A 15,481-nucleotide genomic window follows, 5' to 3' on the forward strand; every position below is an offset into this window, starting at 1 on the left:
GCAGGGATAACAGGGAAGGCACTACAATGAATCAGGGAATACTTGTCAGGAATATATAGCAGCGAGTCATGGTACGTGGCGAGGTGCCAGAGTGAGCGCCTGTGACGAGTAGCATATCCAGTGGCACTGAATGTTGTACTAGCTACCCAAGGATACACGATGGTGTGGATGACTCTAGGCTCTTGATCTAGGGAATATGATCTGTGCTCCAGGTTCCTAAATGAATAATAATAATAATAATAATAATAATAATAATAATAATAATAATAATAATAATAATAATAATTATTATTATTATAATATTTACGTGCTAATAATAATGATAATACATAATAATAATTACATATAATTAATAATAATATAGTATATAATAATAAAATATAATAATACGTAACAGTACAATAATAATGATAATAATAATAGTACATGTATGTACGTACTGCGTATAATTTAGTTTGACAACACCACCACCGACAGCAGTGTCAATCAAAACAATGGTAACCAGTGCACATGTGCTTACTGAGTTACCCTCGCGGTGCAAGGAATTCTCGTGATTTCCTTACGTTTTGTGCAGTTAATTCGCCAGATTTCTTTCTTCTGACTATGGGTCCCAAGAAAGCAAGAGAAATGGACAGTGCCAAGAAGAAAAAAGAGGATGATTTGCATGGAATTAAAGCAAGAAGCGATTAATAAGCACAGGCTAGGTACGAGGGTTGAGGACTTAGCTAGTTGAATACAAGCGTAGCCCCGTTACTATATGTACAATACTAAAACAGGTGTCTATAAAGGCTATAGGGCCAGCAAAGGGCGTTACAGTGATTTCTAAGCAGTTGACCTCTGTCAATGAGAAGATGGAAAGGTGCTGTTGACATGGTTGACGGAGAAACAGCTCACAGGAAATACATAGTGTAGTGAGATATACATAAAAATTGTACATAACAGTTCTTAAGATAATTATTATTATTATAATCAAGGGGAAGCGCTAAAACCGTAGGATTATACAGCGCCTGGGGGGGGAAGTTCTTCAAGCTTAATTCGGGGAACTGGAGCACAGATCCAATTCCCTAAATCAAGAGCCCCTCACCATCATCAAGGGGCCTTCCTTGAGGGGCAGTTCTTAAGAAAAGTGTGAACTCCTGACAGGATATGCCGCTCTGCATTTCTTCTCCAAGGTATGTAAATGCCGTATGTGCACCAGATCTAATTGAGTTAGCCTCACAAATTCCGTTTTCTCTTATAACACCTCTGACGTTTTCGTAGCGAAAATACGCGACCATTCCCGACCACAATCCTCCTCCCTTTATTTGGCAAGAAGAGGTTTGCTATTTAAGCCAAAATCACAAGTTTTACCTATTCGGCACGACATGTATACATATGTACACATATTTGCACACTTTTAATGCTGTATAGCCCTTGTGGCTTAGCGCTTCTTTTTTTATTATAATAATAATTGCACACTTTTAAATAACACATATAAGTATACATATACACATGAATTCATATGTACACACATTCAAACAGTCACACATTCGCAAATGCTTTATTATGCTTATGCATATATGCACACATGCATACATGCTTAACAATTCGGAAACAGGCGAAATTATTTAAAGACATTATCTGTGCGTGCACAGCAGGACTCGAACCTGCAAACTCTGCATAAGATTACACAGAACTTTATGTACAACGCAAGACCCCAGATAAGTACTGTGTACACCGATGCAAAGTTTGCAGGTTCGAGTCCTGCTGTGGACGTAGAGAGAATGATTGCAAATAATTTCTCCTGTTTCCGAATTGTTAAGCATTTCAAATATCTTTTGTTGTTCACTGATTGTTTTCAAAATGCGATATCAATAAAGCATATAATAATAAAATAAAACGCTAAACCGACAAGGGTCATGCAACAGACAGATTATTATTATTATAATCAAGGGGGAAGCGCTAAACCCGGAGGATTATACAGCGCCTGGGGGGGATGTGGAAGGCATTCAGGCTTAATTCGGGGAACTGGAGCACAGATCCAATTCCCTAAATCAAGAGCCCCTCACCTAAATCAAGGAACCTTCCTTGAGGGGCTGCGACTCACAACCTCAGCAAAACGTCAAAAATCACTAAGTCTGAACAATGCTCTGTGAACAGTTACAAGACGTGTGTTTTGGCTCTCCTACAGAATGATACTCTACCAAAACAGTGTTTAAATCACGAACAAACAACCAGAGAGACGAGAGACAATATAAATGCTACTAGGACAAGAAGCACATATAGAGAGGTGCTTCTCAAGCAAGAACCAGCTGGAGAGAATGAGTGAGGTATGGGCTGCAGCTCTGACATCAGGCGCTATCACGTAACTAGTCAGTGCTTACTCGAGCGACGCCGCCTCACTCATAACTGCATAACAAGCTGACAGGTATTTAGGAAAGTAGTTTGTGAGAGTGGACAACCAGTCACAACTCTCCAGCAGTGAGCACAATCACATAACTAATGTAATAAGTCAAATAATTATATAAAGCAAAATGTTTTCATATTAGCTATTAATGAAAATATCGGCAATAAAATATTATACGAGAGATAATATATACATATAATATACATTGGGTCCCATTCAAGGGGCTCAACACTGCATGTGGTAGGATTTGATGAAATCACTTTGAAAAGAAGCCTGGTGCTCCCGGGGTATGGGAAAACATCATCTAGCTCCGGCTATGCGCCCATACTTTTGTGGGGTCTGGCGTCGTGGATGAAGATAGGTAGGTAGAAGATTCGCCTGTATAATCGCCCGGCCACGGCCTTTTTCAAGAGGTGGGCCGGCCTTGGCTCCCTTTCGTGGGAGTGTCTCAGACCAATGTCTGCCGTGGGGGGAGGTACAAGTACTTCCTCGTCTTCTTGGACCAACTGTCCCCAGGCCTAGCCCCATTCCCCACTCGGAGAGAGAAGCTAGGCACCTTGGGCTGCCACAAACCCCGCTCACACTAGGCTAGAAGAGTGTGGCAGCTGCATAGCAGCAGGCGATGTCAGGAGGTGCAAAGACAGCAAACTCTACAGGATCCTTTTCGAGCCACACCCCAGCTTTGGGCCGAAGCCTAAGCGCTGGGGAAGTTGCAGAATGACTCTAGCTGTGAGTATTGCTGCTGCTACTTCACTTATCCTTTGCACTCATGTGGATAAAGTATTGTGTACTCTGATGCAGAAACTGCAGGTTCGAGTCCTGCTCTGGAAGTAGATTTAATGTTTGTTAATGAACATAAACATACATATGTACATGCAAATCTAGGCACACGTATGCATATTTAGGCATCCTCTAAAAAATTCCTCCTACTAACTTTTATTTATAACTTGAGAATGATTTATCCGATTGACTTCAACTTTTCAGCACTAGAGTACGAGAAATACAATTCCTGAAACTTCATTTCAGAGAAATAACTTAAGTAAACCTTACCTGATCGTTTCTAAACACTCAACACTGGTTTATCCACTGTAAAAGAGAGTTTGATTTATTACTGGAATAAACTGATGTGATTTTTTCCGTTTATAGTGAAAAATAGTGAGAATTATTTTCCCGTTAAATTCAATTAAGTAAATTTCCATTGAATGAATTCAATAGTTAATGACTGATGCAGTTGTAGGATACTACTCAATTCTAATTTGTTAATTTGCCAGTATGATAAAATATTTGCGAAACTTGGAATGCATGTAATTTCTATGCTAATTGGAGAATGCCTCTGCTGATTGACTTGAAACTTTTTGCATTGGTGTGTTTTATGATCGTATGGTTTGGTTTATTGTTGTCCAGCATATGTTTTAATTTGTCAGTTTCATTATATACTTTATGATATTAATATCCATTCACTACTAAACCATGCCTCTAATTGTTAGGTAAGACACATATGCAACAGTTAGGTATCTTTATTATAAAACGTTTCGCCTACACAGTAGGCTTCTTCAGTCGAGTACAGAAAAGTTGATAGAAGCAGAAGATACTTGAAGACGATGTAATCTTCTGCTTCTATCAACTTTTCTGTACTCGACTGAAGAAGCCTACTGTGTAGGCGAAACGTTTCATAATAAAGATACCTAACTGTTGCATATGTGTCTTACCTAACAACCTGTCGGTATTTTATACCATTTTAATGTTCAATGCCTCTAATTATCGACTTGACAATATGATGATGAAGTTCACGAGAAAGTTTAATGTATATATTTAAAAAAACGAAACTTTACTGACAGTGTTAGGAAAAGCGTGGAATGGTTGGAATCTAAGCAATCACTGGAGAATGTATTTTCTGAGAGGCTTCAAACTTTCAGTATTGGTGGGCCTTTCTAAAAGAAAGCTTGGAATTCAATTTGAGCTGTGTAAATTTTAATTTGACAGTTTTAATGAATAAATCGATTTCTACGTAATAACTAGAGGAAACTTCTGGATGGCTTCAGAAATTTGTTATGGGAAAATATTTTTCTTTTGAATTCAGGCAGTGGAGGAGCCACTTTATTGACTTTAACGAATAAATTATATTAAATTGGACTTTTTTATATAAGCAAAAATAAATATTTCTTTGGAAAATGGTAGATATTTTTAAATGAAATGTAAATGTGAAAAAACTGAGAGATAGTGAAAACTCAAGTTCCTATAACTTGTTTATATTATTTGCGAATTTAATTATCTCTTAAATACTATGTTTTTCGTACGAATTCATGCCAGATCCGGTCTTGTCTTCCACTAATCTCCTGAAAGCCTTTCATTAATTACTTCATAACGCCTTCTCCGAGTTGAAGTCTCGTGTAATAATTGGCAAGGCAGGTGACCTTTGCTCAGTTTCATATAGACCATTCCATGAATTCGTTTCCAGACGAGAACCTCAGGAAGCCTCTTAACCTTCATAGATTAAGAGTGATATTGTTAATGGAGTGTAGGTGTCATGTTACGCTAACACTAAACTACTTGCGTATGCCTGCACAAGAGGATTCAGTGATGCTAGTGAGGGGGCTCTTGATCCAAGGAACCGAATTTATCCTCTCCTTCCTAAAATCAAATCTGAATACCTCTATATCCTAAAAAGCAATATGAACCCAAAGGTATTACTCCGTCTATTTATTATAGTTAAAATATCGTCATAACTTTATTAGTTTATGCATCTTAAGAAACGGATACAACGCGTTTTGGGGTTAGATAGTATAGGTGCAAATTTTGTTGGATTTATTTGAAGTAACTGAAGATTACATCTGGTCAGCCTCTAATTTTTAGTGCTGATGAGTATTCCTCAAAGAGAGGTTTGCCTTGAATATAGGTTGTGCTAGCTTTAGTGTGCCAATTTTATTAAATACATCGGTTTCCGTGAAATAGTTGGAGAATGTCTCTTGTGATCAGAAGACAGTATTTGACTTTATTAGGCTATCCAAGGCTAAACTTACATAATGTTGGTTTTAAGTATCAGGAACATTTGTGTGATTTCATGACCAGTGCCAAAAAATAAAGCCTAAATAAAGCCTAAATAAATCTTACGCACTTACCTACAAGCTGTTCAGTCATACTTAGTGGGAAATTTTTGGATTGATTTTGGCCTGTGTTGATCCCTATTTTTTCTTTATTTTTCATGGAAGAATTTTGGATTATTGAAATACTTGTTTTCATGCAATAATTTCTGTGTGCCTCAGTCCACTGGCAGAAACTCATCATCGCTAATAATTTGATAATACAACATATGAACGGCGCAATTTAGGAATTTTGTTTCTCTGAGATAACAGGCAAATGCCGCTTCAGCTTGGTTTCAATACAATTAATGCTGGATTATGAATGTCCTAATCTGCCATCTCTACTGCAAAAATTGGAAATTATTTTTATGTGACAAGTTGTGAATGTGTCTCCTGATTCACTTCCAATGTTCACTGCTAAGAAGCACTCTGCACTATTGCTACGACGTGTCAAGGTACAGGGGACTGGGGTATGTTTTATGGGTAATCTACAGTGACCGAAATTCATCTTTTGTATTTTAGTGCACTGAGGTACAAAGTGCTGAGATTTTGGGGTATAGCTGATGCTTTTATAGGATCGCGCTGAGCCCGAAACAATATTAGTTTCACTGTTATTCTCTGTAAAGATTTCAAGTTTTGGAGAGTAACTGTATTGAGTTTCATAATGTTCGGGGCCTTGCTTTTCACACTACGGCAGTGAGAATAACATAAGAACATAAGAACATAAGAACGAAGGAACACTGCAGAAGGCCTACTGGCCCATGCGAGGCAGGTCCAAGTCTCCTACCGGCTTAAGCCAATGCACCCAACCTAGTCAGGTCAGGTCACATTGACTTAAGGGAGGAACACGGCAACCGACCTGGTAGCACAAGCTATCAGGTCTAACTCACACCCACCCACATCTACTCATGTATTTATCCAACCTATTTTTAAAGCTACACAACGTTCTAGCCTCTATAACGGTACTTGGGAGTTTGTTCCACTCATCCACAACTCTATTACCAAACCAGTACTTTCCTATATCCTTCCTGAATCTGAATTTTTCCAACTTAAAACCATTGCTGCGAGTCCTGTCTAGGCTAGATATTTTCAGCACACTATTTACATCCCCTTTATTTATTCCTGTCTTCCATTTATACACCTCAATCATATCCCCCCTAATTCTACGTCTTTCTAGAGAGTGCAGTTTCAGGGCCCTTAGTCTATCCTCATAGGGAAGGTTTCTGATACATGGGATCAACTTTGTCATCCTCCTTTGTACATTTTCCAGAGAATTTATATCCATTCTGTAATACGGTGACCAAAACTGTGCAGCATAATCTAAATGAGGCCTAACCAAGGATGTATAGAGTTGAAGAACAACCTGAGGACTCCTATTATTTATGCTTCTTGATATGAAGCCAAGGATTCTATTAGCTTTATTGCGAACACTTATGCACTGTTGTCTTGGTTTCAGATTACTGCTAACCAGAACTCCTAAATCTTTTTCGCAATCCGTAATATTAAGATCTACATTATTTAGTTTATATGTGGCATGGTTATTGTCCTGTCCAACATTTAGAACTTTGCATTTGTCTATATTAAACTGCATCTGCCACTTCTCCGACCACTGCATCAGTCTATTCAAATCTTCCTGGAGTGCTCGAATGTCCTCGTCAGAATGAATTCGACGGCCTATTTTGGTGTCATCGGCAAACTTGCCGATGTCGCTCTTTATGCCCTCATCTATGTCGTTTATGTAGATTGTGAACAGCAGGGGGCCTAACACTGACCCCTGTGGAACACCGCTCGTGACACTTCCCCACTCTGATTTCTCCCCATTTATGCAAACTCTCTGCTGCCTATTTGTCAACCATGCCTCTATCCAGGAAAAAATTTCTCCTCCTATTCCATGTGCTTTAATTTTCCTCAACAGTCTCTGATGTGGGACCCTGTCAAAAGCCTTACTGAAGTCCATATACACAATATCATATTCATTACCATGATCTACCTCCTCAAATACCTTAGTGAAAAAAGTTAATAAATTCGTAAGGCAGGAACGCCCCTTTGTAAAACCATGCTGAGATTCGTTGATTAATTTATGCTTTTCAAGGTGGCTACGAACTGCCTCGGCAATTATTGATTCCATAAATTTTCCCACTATGGAGGTCAGGCTTATTGGTCTATAGTTCGAAGCTAAGGACCTGTCACCTGTTTTGAAAATAGGTATCACATTTGCCATTTTCCACTTATCTGGCACCATGCCAGTTTGTAGTGATATGTTGAAAAGATTAGCCAAAGGTGTGCTAAGCTCCTCTTTACATTCCTTTAGAACCCTTGCATACAGTTCATCAGGGCCTGGGGATTTGTTAGGTTTTAATTTATCTATTTGCCTAAGGACCATGTCACTTGTGACCCTAATAGTGCACAGTTTATTATCGTCCTGTTCTACATAATTTATCATTACTGGAATATCGCTGGTATCCTCCTGTGTAAAAACTGAGAGGAAGTATGTGTTAAAAATTCTACACATTTCCTTATCACTGTCAGTGAGCTGACCCGAGGAACTTTTGAGTGGGCCTATCTTGTCCCTGATCTTACTTCTGTATACCTGAAAGAATCCTTTTGGGTTAGTCTTCGATTCTCTTGCAACTTTAACCTCATAATCTCTTTTTGCTTTTCTAATTCCCTTTTTTATTTCTCTCTTTAACTGAATATATCGATTTCTCAATTGCCCCTCTCCTCTTTTGATTTGCCTATATATGCCTCTCTTTTGACCAATCAGATATTTTAATCTATTGTTCATCCATTTAGGATCATTTTTGTTTGATCTGATTTCCCTATTTGGAACATAATTTGACTGAGCAGCTAGAACTATGCCCTGGAAAGCATCATATCGGCAACCATCACCACCTACCTGACCCTTAGTCAGGTCATTCCAGTTCAGCCCACCTAAGTAATTTTTCAGTCCTATGAAATCAGCCAAGCGAAAGTCAGGGACGGAGACTTGATTTCCATGATATATTAAAACTGAGTGATTTGTGATCACTTTCCCCAAGCTCATCATTAACCTCAAGATTATTAATTAGTGTTTCCCTACTGGCAAGAACCAAGTCAAGGAGGTTATTTCCCCTAGTTGGCTCTGTCACAAACTGTTTTAAAAAACAATCCTGGATCGTATCAAGAAAGTCACCTGACTCTAAATTTCCTGTCAAATTGCTCCAGTCAATCTGTCTATAGTTGAAATCTCCCATTAGCACAACATTTTCGTATGTAGATGCCTTACGAATTTCGTCCCATAGAAGTTTACTGCACTCCCTATCAAGATTTGGGGCCCTGTAAATCACACCCAAAATTAGTTTTTCTCGGCCCTCGAGAAGCTGTAACCAAACAGATTCAGTGGCTGACGCTTCTAATTTAATATCTTGTCTAACACAACAATTTAAATTGTCTCTGACATACATCGCTACTCCACCACCTTTCCTGTTGACCCTGTCGGTGTGGAATAATTTATAGCCTTGTATGTGACATTCAGAGGGCATCTCTCTATCTTTCAGATTGAGCCAGGTCTCTGTTATAGCAATAATATCTATGTTTCCTGCACTTGCAATTAATCTTAGCTCATCTATCTTATTTCTTACACTCCTGCTATTAGTATAGTAAACCTTAAGGGAGCTAGTCCCTTGCTGCCCTCTGCTGTCCCCCTTTGTTTGCTGACCTGATCTATTGTCTTTATTTATAACTTCATGCTGAATGCCTTTTATACATTTACTGTTTCCAACCCAAGTGTTGCAACCTGCTTGTTTCCCACACACACCCATACCTCTATCTTCCATCAGTTTAAAATCATAGGCATTTCACCAATGGCCTTCTCAATCGAGTCTGCAAGTGCTACCACCCCAGCCCCAGAGAGATGTACCCCATCCCTTGCATACATATCATGTTTGCCATAAAAGTTGTTCCAGTTGTCAATGAATGGGATTGCAAGTTCCTTGCAGTATCTGTCTAGCCAGCAATTTACACCAATTGCCCTAGACAACCATTCATTTCCTACTCCCCTTCTAGGCAAGATGCTACATATGATTGGGATCCCTCCCTTAGACTTAATGAAATCTATAGCTGACCTGTACTTATCTAGCAGCTCTTCTCTCCTACCCTTCCCAATATCATTTCCACCAGCACTGAGACAGATAATGGGCTTGTTCCCATTACCTGACATGATATTATCCAGCCTGTTGACAATGTCCCCAACACCAGCTCCAGGGAAGCACACTCTATCTCTCATCTTCTTATTCCTATTACAAAAAGCACGGTCAATATATCTTACCTGAGAGTCACCAACCACAAGAATGCGCTTACCTCCATTAGCAGGGGCAGTAGTACCCTTACCTTCACTGGCCACTGAAGTACATTCATCCTGAAGAACAGAGAAGCGATTTCCTACCTTCAGATCTTCACTCTTAACTTTCCTTACTCTGATGCGCCTTCCATTACTGTGAACCACTCGCCACTTGTAGCAGGTGCTGGACTGCACCTCACTGCTGGTAGCCGTTGCTACCTCCCCAACTACAGCCTCCTCACAGCGAGAGACAGACTGCACCTCACTTGAAGCCTCATTCCCCACAACTCCAGCCACCTCACACTCTCTCCCAGACCCATTGAAGTGGTCCTTCAGCCTCCTAATCTCCTCCTGGAGAAGCAAGACCTCCTCCTTCAACTCTCCAACCTCAATTTTTAAAACACTGCAGAAGCAAGCCATGCTTTGTAACCGTCCACACTAATCCCCAAAGCAGCTCAGGGTCTGTGACCTCACGTGACGACTGACCACTGACGACTGACTAACATTCTCTAAAAAGTATTAATTCCTTATTCCCCAGCAGTATCTGGCAGTCGAAACTGATTTATAGTCTGTTAGTCCCTTGTGCAGTAATTTATAATATATTAAATATCCTCGCTATGCTCTATATGTTTTTTTGAAATTCACAGGGATGATTTCCAGTTCCAAGGTTTTTTGAGGGAATTCCACATCTGTGCCCCTTCAAGACTCTTGATAATATCTCCACAAAGCTTCATATGACTAGTCTTCAATTTTCAGTGTCTGGGTTTATTTATAGTTCCTAGATCATGAGCCTCCTGTGAGCGTACAATTACAGCCGAGACTCAAGAGGGAGTTAACCTGCAGTTTCTCCGCCGCTGGAGGGTAGAGGGTAGAGAGAACTGGGATTACTGAGTATGGTGACAACTTTCTCATAGAGCTCGGTGACTGGAACACAGTCTAGTTCTGTTGTACAAGCACCACAGTTATAGCTGATATTATTATTGTCTATGGACTTTTTCAATATCTTCCTTAAATTGGTAGCATGGCCATGGCCCTGAATAATATTTGGAAGTGGGACTATGCTTTGAGTTGGAGCTCCTCGTATCAAGTGAATGTTTAAAAATCCATACTCCGGCAGCACCCTTTTTTTTTTTTTTACTTTCTGACGAAATCAGCTTTCAGGTCCTAAATCTTAAGTAGTTTTTTTTTTCCTGCCGAACTGAGTGTTCACGTCTTTGAGAAGATTTTTTTATTGCAGATATTAGTGAAATATTACATACCTTTTAGAGAAGTGGCAAGTAATACTTTACAACACCTGGGCTACTCGCCTAATTTTAATCAAATGGTCGGATTTCGGCTATTTTTGTATTTTTTTCAAGGTACAGCTTCACGAGGACATGGGAAATACTAAGCGAAAAATGCTGCATCAAAATGCAGCAGAAAAATGCTGCATCAAAATGCGGTTCGCTGTAAATCTTTAATATATGAAAAGTGACAATTTTTTTTATTTGCTGTTGGGATTTGAACCAAAATTGCAATATGATAATTTTTTTCTCTTTTCTTTTCAGGTAAAGTGCACATGATATTAAGATGGAAAACAGGTGTACAAGTGAATACAAGTGAGTACAAGTGTAGCTGTTCTAGTGGAACTGATTGGTTGACACTGACTGGAGGAAATCACATTCGAATAATTTTTCCCATCAGGAAACAATATGATAATGGCAAACATTCTGAACTCCTGAAAAATTAGAAGAAAACAAAAACCATTATATGCGGTATATAGAAACTGCTGTTTCTATATACCGCACATAAAGTAACTTAGAGAGACAGACAAGACTGAAGGTGACTGGATTTACATGTGACAAGTAATTGTACCGAGTTGATCTTCAGATAACCTGGCTGTATCCTGACATTTTCTGATGTTGTGTTGAGACTTGGCAGCATGAGTTTATTAGTGAGTTTCACTAGTGGAGAGTGGCTTAGTAGAGTGATGCAGCATGTGTGTTCTGGGGTACCCAAGATGCTCAGTGGGGAACAAATTCCTCAACATGTCAGAGCTTTTCGTATGGTTGCAGAAAAAATCTTGGGGAGTTTGATACTACTGAATCATCAAGCAGCAATGGCTAGATGTGCACTCTACATGATTTAGCTTCCAAAAGTAAGACAATTATGATCAAAGAAGGTTGTCGAATTAACCAGTTTTCATAATAATGTATGTGAGAGAAGAGAGAGAGAGAAGGTTTCCGGCAATCATATGTTGAAGCAGTTCACCGCATGTTGCAGGATATCAAAATTATACACGTTATATGGTAATACCGAACAACATGTTGCAAAGAATAACAAAACCATAACCTTCGCATACACTGAGTTTCGGTGATACTATTGCATATTGTTTTGTCAAAGGGAAAGGAATGATAGTGAGAGTATTACAACAAGGTCATTTTCTCTCATTGTTTGGAAATACAACTCCGGATATTAGTGGTATCAATCAGCAAGTTTCAAAATCCATGAGTGCATGTTATGGTAGAGCTAAATGTTTGTCTACGACACAAAGGCGAGTAAAATTATCAGCGACAACAGGACGATACTGTTCTCAGCTTCCCAGACTTCCTTACTACCACCGACAGACGAAGACTTTCTGAAGTGTGTGCAACGTTCACTTCTCCACATCTGTGTCTGGAAAAACTCTCTGAACGATGCTCCAGCATTAGACCCGTTGAATTTAAGTTATTGCAATTATATTGCTTCCAAATGCATGCCTCCTCTAACAGTAGAGGAAAATGGTGCATTAGCACCATCAGGTATTTTGAAATTAGTAAAGTGCTTCCGTGAAATTGTAACAGCCTGAAGCACTAGCAAATTTTCAGAAGCAGAGGATGTAAACAAAAAACAAATTACTTGGAGGCTATGATGACCTTCCATAAAAATTCAATATGATGTTACATGCCAATGTACGAGGTGCCTAAGAGTAGTAATGTGTTACACGCCGTTTCCTGAATGTATATATATATATATATATATATATATATATATATATATATATATATATATATATATATATATATATATATATATGTATATATATATATATATATATATATATATATATATATATATATATATATATATATATATATATATGTCGTGCCGAATAGGCAGAACTTGCGATCTTGGCTTAAATAGCAACGCTCATCTTGCCATATAGGAAAAGCGAAAATTTGTATATGCAATAATTTCGCCAAAATCATTTTGAACCTAACGAAAAAAATATATTTCACTGTGTTTGTTTAGTATTAAATTATTGTAAACAAATCTAAAATATATTTAGTTGGGTTAGGCTAAAATAAATTGTTCTTGTTATAATAAGGTTAGGTAAGTTTTCTAAGATTCTTTTGGAGCAAAATTAAAAATTTTTATATTAACATTATTGAAAATAATATATCTTTAAACGTATAAGAGAAAATTTTAGAAAGAACTTAATTTTAAATGAGTTCTTGCTAATTGACCAGTTTTACATATTCGGCACGACATATATATATATAAATATATATATATATATATATATATATATATATATATATATATATATATATATATATATATATACATATGTGTGTGTGTGTGTGTGTGTGTGTGTGTGTGTGTGTGTGTGTGTGTGTGTGTGTGTGTGTGTTTGTAAAACAGCCACTGTGAAATAATAGTGAAAATTCCAAGCGTTTCGTGACCGCTCACACTATCAAGGAACTAATGTGAGAGTTCACGAAATCGCTTGGAATTTCACTATTATTTCACAGTGGTTGTTTTGCATATTCTGAAATCACCTGTTTACTGTGATCTTATTGCATATGTATATATATATATATATATATATATATATATATATATATATATATATATATATATATAGTAGTATATAGGTAGTATATATATAGGTATATATATAGTATATATATAGGTAGTAGGTTGGTAGACAGCAACCACCCAGGGAAGTACTACCGTCCTGCCAGATGACTGTGAAACAAAAACCTGTAACTGTTTTGCATGATGGTAGGATTGCTGGTTTTCTTTTTCTGTCTCATAAACACGCTAAGATAACAGGGATATCTTGCTACTCCTACTTACACTTTGGTCACACTTCACAGACACGCACATGCATATATATATATACATACATCTAGGTTTTCCTCCTTTTTCTAAATAGCTCTTGTTCTTTTTTATTTCTTCTATTGTCCATGGGGAAGTGGAAAAGAATCTTTCCTCCGTAAGCCATGCGTGTCGTATGAGGCGACTAAAATGCCGGGAGCAATGGGCTAGTAACCCCTTCTCCTGTATACAATTACTAAAAAAGAGAAGAAGAAAAACTTTATAAAACTGGGTTGCTTAAATGTGCGTGGATGTAGTGCGGATGACAAGAAACAGATGATTGCTGATGTTATGAATGAAAAGAAGTTGGATGTCCTGGCCCTAAGCGAAACAAAGCTGAAGGGGGTAGGAGAGTTTCAGTGGGGGGAAATAAATGGGATTAAATCTGGAGTATCTGAGAGAGTTAGAGCAAAGGAAGGGGTAGCAGTAATGTTAAATGATCAGTTATGGAAGGAGAAAAGAGAATATGAATGTGTAAATTCAAGAATTATGTGGATTAAAGTAAAGGTTGGATGCGAGAAGTGGGTCATAATAAGCGTGTATGCACCTGGAGAAGAGAGGAATGCAGAGGAGAGAGAGAGATTTTGGGAGATGTTAAGTGAATGTATAGGAGCCTTTGAACCAAGTGAGAGAGTAATTGTGGTAGGGGACTTGAATGCTAAAGTAGGAGAAACTTTTAGAGAGGGTGTGGTAGGTAAGTTTGGGGTGCCAGGTGTAAATGATAATGGGAGCCCTTTGATTGAACTTTGTATAGAAAGGGGTTTAGTTATAGGTAATACATATTTTAAGAAAAAGAGGATAAATAAGTATACACGATATGATGTAGGGCGAAATGACAGTAGTTTGTTGGATTATGTATTGGTAGATAAAAGACTGTTGAGTAGACTTCAGGATGTACATGTTTATAGAGGGGCCACAGATATATCAGATCACTTTCTAGTTGTAGCTACACTGAGAGTAAAAGGTAGATGGGATACAAGGAGAATAGAAGCATCAGGGAAGAGAGAGGTGAAGGTTTATAAACTAAAAGAGGAGGCAGTTAGGGTAAGATATAAACAGCTATTGGAGGATAGATGGGCTAATGAGAGCATAGGCAATGGGGTCGAAGAGGTATGGGGTAGGTTTAAAAATGTAGTGTTAGAGTGTTCAGCAGAAGTTTGTGGTTACAGGAAAGTGGGTGCAGGAGGGAAGAGGAGCGATTGGTGGAATGATGATGTAAAGAGAGTAGTAAGGGAGAAAAAGTTAGCATATGAGAAGTTTTTACAAAGTAGAAGTGATGCAAGGAGGGAAGAGTATATGGAGAAAAAGAGAGAAGTTAAGAGAGTGGTGAAGCAATGTAAAAAGAGAGCAAATGAGAGAGTGGGTGAGATGTTATCAACAAATTTTGTTGAAAATAAGAAAAAGTTTTGGAGTGAGATTAACAAGTTAAGAAAGCCTAGAGAACAAATGGATTTGTCAGTTAAAAATAGGAGAGGAGAGTTATTAAATGGAGAGTTAGAGGTATTGGGAAGATGGAGGGAATATTTTGAGGAATTGTTAAATGTTGATGAAGATAGGGAAGCTGTGATTTCGTGT

The sequence above is a fragment of the Cherax quadricarinatus genome, chromosome 17 (assembly GCF_038502225.1).
Source record: "Cherax quadricarinatus isolate ZL_2023a chromosome 17, ASM3850222v1, whole genome shotgun sequence".
Lineage (NCBI taxonomy): Eukaryota > Metazoa > Arthropoda > Malacostraca > Decapoda > Parastacidae > Cherax > Cherax quadricarinatus.